The sequence below is a fragment of the Hippichthys cyanospilos genome, chromosome 6 (assembly GCF_059441005.1).
Source record: "Hippichthys cyanospilos isolate Australia breed blue-spotted pipefish chromosome 6, RoL_Hcya_1.0, whole genome shotgun sequence".
In the NCBI taxonomy this organism is placed as follows: domain Eukaryota; kingdom Metazoa; phylum Chordata; class Actinopteri; order Syngnathiformes; family Syngnathidae; genus Hippichthys; species Hippichthys cyanospilos.
Window position 1 is genome coordinate 217,350 of NC_142374.1, and position 9,003 is coordinate 226,352.

The 9,003-nt window shown below is 39.4% G+C and overlaps 1 long non-coding RNA gene across 1 annotated transcript; it reads right to left on the reverse strand.

The window, feature by feature from the left end:
• Positions 1 to 1,022: 1,022 nt before the first annotated feature.
• On the reverse strand, positions 1,023 to 4,106 carry LOC148421778 (uncharacterized). Its single transcript, XR_015865792.1, has 4 exons — positions 3,961 to 4,106; positions 2,708 to 2,788; positions 1,957 to 2,028; positions 1,023 to 1,336 (listed from the first exon to the last, which is right to left on the reverse strand). It is a non-coding gene; the product is annotated as an uncharacterized LOC148421778 (long non-coding RNA).
• Between the last annotated feature and the right edge of the window lie 4,897 nt (positions 4,107 to 9,003).

Sequence of the window (9,003 nt, forward strand, 5' to 3'; positions counted from 1 at the left end):
CCACAAGCTTGCATTTCTTCTGGCCCAGTATACGGCTGGGTCCTCGGGCCAGTTCTGGCCTAAATACATCATGCCGTTCAAATCAAACAATACTGGGCCTAACATGGCCCAGTATGTTTATAATTATTGAAAAATGGCTGTGGTTCACTTCTGGGCCACATGCAGTCCTGTTGTAAATATTTTGGCCCAGTTGTGGCCCATACACTACATATCTATATTAATTGAAACCTCTCCTGCTGGCCCAGCTTTGGCCCACACACTACCTACCCATATTAATGTAAAACCCTCCTGCTGCCCCAGCTCTGGCCCACACGCTACACACCGATATCAAATCTAAGATGTGTTGCTGGGCCAAATGCGGCCCATAAAAGGCTGTGTTGTTGTCATGGAGATCTTGAATGTTTTCATCAGTATTTGTGAAATGCTGAAACATGACACTCCAGATTGTTTTTAAAAAAATAGATAAAGGCATCTTTTTAGTACAGTCCTACTTTCTCAGTTGTTGAATGTGTGTGTGGGGGGGGTGGGGTGGGGTGGGGGGGTGCTAAAAATGGCAAGTGACCGATGCTTTAAATATTAAACAAAATACTCATGTATCATGTTTTAACATTTCAGAAACACCAGTGAAAAATGCAAAACTTCATATGTGAAACTGAATGTTTGCGTGGACATGGGTGTTTAGAAACACTAGACTCAATATTCTTTTAATTACAAAACTGATTGGTTTATTTTTCAAAACAGGCAATACGAACAGTGAAAGTGCAAAACTATAAGCTTGAACAACAAACAGCCTTAAACAAAATACGTCATAAAAAGGGTGAAAAACTACAGGTTTGAACCACTAATTTAAAACCTGCAAATTCCTGCAAGTTTTTTTTTTCCTTTAATTTAGACTTTGTCACTCATCTGGAATCGGCGTTTTCTTCCTCCTTCTCTATCAACTGCCAGCTGCAACCATCTTTTTATAAAGTTCTCTACGTCATGTTTGGTGGCTGTTTTTGTGAGGGTTTTTTTTCCTGACAGCAGCTGAAATGAACAACCATTTTAAAAAAGCCCAATATTTACCAATTAGGACAGCCTTTAATTGGAGGGAAGTCATTGATATTTTGCCATTCACACCTGTCCAATTAATCTCCTTTGCCAGGCTGTTGGACATTGTTTTTTTCATTAGACGCCACACTGTGTCTTTGACATCACTTCCACCAATCAGACTCAGGTTGTTTATCTGAAAAAAAAAAATCTTTTTTCAGCCACATCTTGCTGCCTGGCTTTCAGTAGTTGCAGTTTTGCTGGTCAAGTATCATCTCCTGCTTGGTGAGCATTTCACGCATTAGTGCTGAAAAACAAACAAAGTATATAAAGCATTAAAAAAAATCTAAAAGATCTTACTCGCCATGTCATTGAATGGATTTGTTTCAATCATAAAAGTAGAACGGTTACGGTAATGTCTTTTCACACTTGACCTTTATATACAGTTAACGATGGACAATATTCAATTTCAACCTCAGTACTGTACCATCTTCTTCTGCTTATCGGGGGTCATTTCGCGGGGGCACCAGCTTCAGCAGAGAGGGAAGACTTCCCTTTTCTCAGCCACATTGGCCACCTCCTCAGGAAGGATCCCCAGGTGTTCCCAGGTCAGCTAAGAGACATAGTCTCTTCAGCGTGTCCTGGGTCGCTCTGGGGCTTCCTCCCAGTGGGACATGCCCTCACTTAGGAGGTATTCTAAACATGAACAGATGCCCGAGCTAACTCAGGAGCAGTGGCTCGACTGAGCTTCTCGCCTTTTATTTCTTAGGGATAGCCTCGACACCCTGTGTAAGAAACTAGTTTCGGACGCTTGTTTCCAGTATCTCGTTATTTCGATCATGACCCACAGCTCATGACCATAGGCGAGGGCAAGAAGATGAAAATACTTTTCTTGTTAAAAACTCTTTGTAACTAAGACTCTCTTACCTGTTGCAGATTGCAATTGTTCTTGAGTCCTTAATGGTGTGAGCTTTGAATGTGACCATGGGTTAAGATTATCTAAAAAGATAGAATTATTTTAGTATACAGAAGGAACATTATTTTTTGTTGCGCATTAGAAGTTACAAAAGACATCGATCATTGCGTTTGAAAATAATAAAAGAGAATGGGGAAATTAAAAAAAAGTTGACAAGAAAATAGAAAAAGTGACTCCCTGGACTTTAAGATCATTACCTGGCTTGCAATTATTTTTAAATGAATATTGAATGATGAGAAGATAGCCCTGAAAGGGACAGTGTGTAAGATTTAGACCATTTTTCATTAAAAAGGAATATATTAAATGATTGTAAATTTCAAAAACTTGCAAATGAATGTGTTTTTAAAGACCAACAGTATGTTTTAAATACTGTATAAACATAGGTCTAGTTATCATTAAATGATATTATTACATGGGGGGGTGGCACTTCTCCGGAGGTGACCATACGTTTGTTAAAGCTACATAGAATGGTAAACACAGCACCTCCTGCTGTTCGTGATGAAAAACGGTCGAAATCTAACACATTGTCCTTTAAACACCAGAGAAAAAGGCAATCTCTATTCAACATATTAAAAACATTTTCTCGTTTCCTCCCCTTTTACCTCATTTCATGGGTTAACTTCAATGAAACTGTAAAATTTGAATTTAAGACATCTATCTCACATGTTATGAATTAATGAGAAAAGTTGGATGTAACCATACCTTTAATGGGCCACTCACAGAGATAATTTTGTTGAGGCACTTGATGACTCTGGACTTTAGCATGTGTTCCCTGGAAAGGTTCTGTGAACAGAATTTGCACATAGTAAGTTAATAGCCTATATTTTGAACAAAATATAGCTACACATTTTACCCGTGAGCTTAATGAAAGTGAACTTTTGTGTGGCTATTTATTGTAATTTTTAGGGCCAGTGTGAAAACTATCAAACAAGCACTGGTGCAAACTTAAAAGGACTGACAGGGAGAGTGGTATGGTTCCAAACAGGACAGCTACACCATTTTGTAGGAGCAGATAAGATTTTAAAATGAATTCACATCCTTAACTATTAAATATTTTACTGAGTAAATATAGACCATTAAGAATGTGATATGTGTAAAAACCTACGCTCAAATTGGTGACCCCACTGTAAACTGTTTGTCCTGGTCTTCATTACAAGGACGATGCTAGGCAAATGTTCTCATGTGTTATTTCACTTTGGATTTGGCTGGCAGAGTTTGGATGAGAAGAGATGGGAGGATGGATTGTTGTATATACTGGTGGATGACTTGGTGGAGCACAGGGTAAACCACTGTCACCCTGCTGAAGTATTGCGTCATCCTCACTGTCTGACAAATTTGGAGCTTGCGGAAATTGTTTGCTTGGCCTAAAAACACATCGAGCACTTCACTGTTTTCTGAAAAATACATTTTAATACAATACTGACAGACTGACTTTCAAAGAAGTATTGCAGATCAGGCAAAGAGATTGTACATACCTCATTCAAAGTTTTTTTTTTTTCCATGACTATATACATGACTATTTAGACTGTAGATTCTCACTGAAGGCATCAAAAACTATGAATGAACACATGTGGGGTGTACTAAACAAAACACGTAAAACAATTGAAAACTTGTTTACAGTATTCTAGTTTCTTGAAAAAAAAAACATTTTGCTCTGATTAATGCTCATGGTTCTCTCAATGAGCAAGAAGTAGTCACACAAAATGGTTTTCACTTCACACATGTGCCTTAAGTAGTGCTTTTTGGAGTTGGGATCACTAGTTGTGTAGTCGAGAGCCCTATGGGCAATTGTTACAAAAAAATAACATTGATGAACAACTGTTATAACTCAGATTGAGGCAATCAGCACTCAGCTAAATAAAAAATAAAAATGAGTGTCTGTTGTTACTTTAGCAAAAAAAATTGAGTGAAAATGTGTGTTCTAATAATTGGCCTGTTCTGCATGTAAAGCATACCTTTATTGCGATGTGGTTCTGGCTGAAAGACAAATCAGCCTGTGGAGAAAAAAGACACATATTATTTCTTAAATGAATTAAATGTATGGTAACCATTTTTAGGCAGAACCAAAACTTCCTTCCCCACCCAGTTCGTAAACTGAGGCTTGCAAAGTTACTCTTTGACCATTAGAGGCAGTTTGGGATGGCTCAGTGTGCTCGGGGGGTTCAGCGATCCTGCCCTGTTTTGCAATCCCCAATGGTGGGTCAAAGTGACCCTCTTTTTCCTCCTGACCAGCAGCCACAACAGTCATCATCAAACACATTTCATGCAAATTACGCTGCAACTTTTCATACTCCTTTATTTTCTCTGGTTAAATTTCTCCTCTTTATCCATCCACTTTCCTCCATCTTCTCCCTCAACTCTTTTTCCACTGCAGTGACTTCCCTTTCTGCCATTTGAAAATCCTTAGCCAAATGTACATTTATCTATTAACCTTTTTATCCTCCTTCCATTTCACCCACACTTTTTCCACTTTGCTTGTTTTACTTTTTGCTTCTCCTTTTCCACACATGCTAAGAACTGACTTTCTAGTTCTCTCCATAACTCATCCATTCTTTTATGCCATCCTCCACCATAACTTTCACAACCAAATTTACAACATTCTGCATCCCAATCTTCTGTAACTGCCACGCTAACTTCGACATGTCCCATGTTCCAGGTTCTCCGCGAAACAATTCATCCTTTTTTAATTTCGGAAACAACTTCTGACACCGTTCTTTTCCTTCTTAATTTTCTTACTTTCTATTCCACTAATCAACTGTGATTCCAGCTTAGCGTAATGACCATTAATCTCCGACCAGACTTCAGTCCGTTCGTCTGAAGTGCCACACCCGAGACCACTATCACACTTCCTCTTATTCGCCGTCTCGAAATCCACCCGTGCGTGTCCCAATCACTATTTACGCAGAACAATTTTAGTTTTCACACTCACACCACTTCCACACTGATACGTAAATCCCAGATTTTAAACCGTATCATAACCACGAATAGTTCCAAACTATTCTAGTAGGTAAATCCCAGATTTTATATCCTACTAACGTCCACACCATTACACTTTTACGCCGTTCCGCTCCTCCTTCCTCTTATAATTTAGTGTTGCCAATGTGCAGAATTTGAAAAGGAATCTGCCTACCTTGTTTCACTGTGGGCCCAAGAGGAAAGACGGTCGGACATCTGGCTCCTTTATCAGGTCGTCACCTGGTGTGGACGTGGGTCCCAGACCCGAGTCCCAGACTCTTGTGGATTTTCACGAAGTCCCAGACTTCTTGAAGTCCCAGACTTCTTTTACCTCTCTTGCATCACGTCAGGGTCACCATAAATTGTTGGAATTTTATTTCTAAATCAACATAAACTCAAGTTAGTAATCTGACTCCAATTTGTGACCTTACCCAACTGCCACTCATCCAACAATTTGCGGGCTCGTTCTGCAATAGAAAGGTATCAGGAAGCTGGCATTTTCACACACGAGTGGATTTATTCCTAACACACAGATCTAATACAAGCACCTGGGTCTCGGGTCCCTCTCAATACAGCCCAGTACGCCTCTGTTGCCACCAGCAGACGTACTCTCATCCGAGTTGCCCAGCAATGAGTTATACTACACAATATGCAAATGGCACAGCAACAAAGGCATCCTGGCATTATTCTATTGGCTATGTGTATTCTGCAGTTAACTTTAGCTTGCTCTCATTGGTCTTTCTTTCCCTGCGGAATCGCTTGCTTGCTCCTCCTGGTTGTAGTTTTCCTCACAGTTGTAGTTGTATTCCACCAGCTGCCTCTGTGTTAACTCGTCTCTGCATCTTCCTTGCGACCAGCACCTTTTGTTCTGCAACATTCCATTCTTGCACCCCCTTGCATCACCCATCCTGCCCTGTCCTGCCCCACCAGTCACACGCCCAGCAATTTACAGCTTCACCCACTCATACACAGGATGTAGCAACATCTAATGAAGGACTTTAAGCTCAAACTCTTATGTTCCTTTATGGGCCATTAACTGTATAAAGATCCATTGCCCAGTAGTAGTTTAACTGAAAGAAGAATAACATTAGGGATCCTCATCCGGAACGAGTCTGGACCGTACACTGTTAATCTGTCCGGAGGTCAGCCGACACTCGCGGAAGACAGCCGGAATCGGCCCAGAAGTCATTGCTATGTGGGTTCCTATTAATAGACACCATTGTTGAGCTGGATGTGTATTCTTAGTCCAATAAAGATGGTCTTAAATCCCATGCTTGGATATTAAGGCATTAAAATGTCTAAAATTCTCCTTCGCCGATTGTTTTTTGCCCATGAATCTGAATTTAATCTTTCCACTCAGCAGGGCCATGTGTGCTCACAGAAAATGTTGATCTTTGGCTGGGACGTGGAGGGAAGTGAAGTGGAGTTGGTCCAGGCTGGAGGGAAGACTTTCAAGATGTCGGTGGAGGTATGGCAGAAGGCCTTTTAGGAGCCTTCCTAAATCCACTCCGGACGGCCTGGCACTATACTTAACTTTTTCAAATGGTCAATGTTCAAATGTGACTATCGATTGTTTTGGTTTTTTTTGGTTAATAAAATTGTCTTTGTGTATATCAATTGTTTTGGGAGTGAGTTTGCAGAGAATTATTGTCACATGCATAGCACAAAACCACACCGAAAATTTTGCGAAGGTCCAATGTCTAAGTACACAATACCTTCGTTGTATCGAAATGAGCCTTTTGCATCGGCTGAAGTTAGACAGCAAATTCATGCTCTGTAAAGATTACTTTACCACGGCATTTTTAAGATTTCATCATTTGTAAGCTTAGAATTATGAAAAGTTTAAAAGCCTATGGTGTAATTATTCACCCAATACAGGTTTTTCTTGAGTTTTTTTTATGTCACAGCAAACAGCTGTAAAAAAAAATACTTCACGGTTATCTACGAAATTATTTCAAAAGGGACTATTTTCTCAATTCCTAATGCTTAAATATGGGCGCTACATTTGTACAGTCTTGTGTTTTCTTTCGATCTTTCATTCTCACTCTCTTTCACTCTATCTAGCTAGCTGGCTGTCGGTAGATATGGTGTGTTTGTAGGCTATACTTGTGAGGACCATCGCAGGCTGAGGACCAGCAGAGTGAGGACATTTTTGCCAAGAGAGGACATTTAGGCCGGTCTTCACTTTTTTTTTTCATTCTAAAGGCCTCTAGAGGCAGTATATATGTGTCTCTTAAAGTTTCAGGTTGGTCCTCACAAATATACCAAAAAAGATTTTTTGTGTGTATTTTCATTTTCCGAGAATACACACACTTTTTGCTCAGTGCTGCCATCTTTTGGATTTTTTAATATTTTTGTACCAATGCAACTGAAACAAGAGGAAAGAGTCTGATTGGCTTATTGTAAAGTGAAAAGATCAAATATTTTTGGATATGCTTTTTTCCTGACAAGTCAAATTAACTTTTATAAGGAACATTTAATGTCTTTGATAAAAGTTGAACAAGTTATACAATCCTGATATTTTGAAATGCCTTCAGATATAGCCAAAGTCGTTTCAAAATTATAAAAGATAAATTGTATTAATTTTCAACGTCCTAGCTGAAAGTGTCAAAACCCCAGTTTAAGGCCTTTCATAGTATGTTGCCTGTAGTTGTTGACACTTGCATATGGCATATATGTCTAAAAATCACCACAAACCTTCTGTCTACTCCTCAGGTGCAGAATATAAAATCTTAACTTCCTAGCTGAAAGCGTTGCAAAGATTTTTGGGCTTAAAATGTGAAAACCTCAGTTAAAGTCGGTAGATATGGTGTGTTTGTAGGCTATACTTGTGAGGACCATCGCAGGCTGGGGACCAGCAGAGTGAGGATACACTAAGTTTCATAGTGTGATTGCTGTAGTTGTTGACACTTGCATGTGTTACATTTGTCTAAAAATCACCACAAACATTTTGTCTACTCCTCAGATGCAAAATATAAAATCTCAACCTCTTACCTGAAAGTGTTGCAAAGATTTTTGAGCTAAAAGGGTCAAAAACCTCAGTTTCCGGCCTTTCATAGTGCGATTGCCCTAGTTGTTGACTCGTGCATGTGTTATATTTGTTCAAAAATCGCCACAAACCTTCTGTCTACTCCTCAGATGTAAAATATAAAATCTCAACCTCCTAGCTGATGTGTTGCAAAGATTTTTGTGCTAAAAGGGTCAAAACCTCAGTTTAAGGCCTTTCATAGTGCGATTGCCGTAGTTGTTGATACTTGCATGTGTTATATTTGTCTAAAAATCACCACAAACTTTCTGTCTACTCCTCAGATGCAGAATATAAAGTCTCAACCTCCTAGCTGGAAGTGTTGCAAAGATTTTTGGCCTAAAAGGGTCAAAACCTCAGTTTAAGGCCTTTCATAGGGCGATTGCCATAGTTGTTGACAATTGCATGTGTCATAAATGTCTAAAAATCACTACAAACCTTCTGTCTCCTCCTCAAATGCAAAATCTAAAATTTCAACCTCCTAGCTGAAAGTGTTGCAAAGATTTTTGGGCTAAAAGGGTCAAAACCTCAGTTTCAGTCCTTTCTTAGTGTGATTGCCGTAGTTGTTGACACTTTCATGTGTTATATTTGTCTAAAGGTTACCATTCTGTTAAGACACACATACCCCCCCATCAAAAAAAATAAAACAAAAACCCTAAAATTAATGTTTTTAAGCAGCATAATGCGCAAGCCATAAATAGCATGGAATTGTAATGAAACATCCCGATTGATATTTGTATCAATGTCCAAAGTAGTATGAAAAAAAAAACTGTATTGGAATCTAAGATAACCTGTCCATTAAATCGATTGTATGCTTAATTGAGGAGTCACTCAGTCCTGAAGGAACTGTAAGTGAGGGGAGGGGATCAGATGCGCAACAGTTTGCAGAGAAGGGACGGCACCTCCTCTGCCAATTAAATAACAATACTCACTAGAGCTGCAAGCAGCTATAAAGGCCCCTCGCAGATCTGTGCACGTTGGGGTATGAACAGGTCGGGGTATGAACACGGAGTATGAA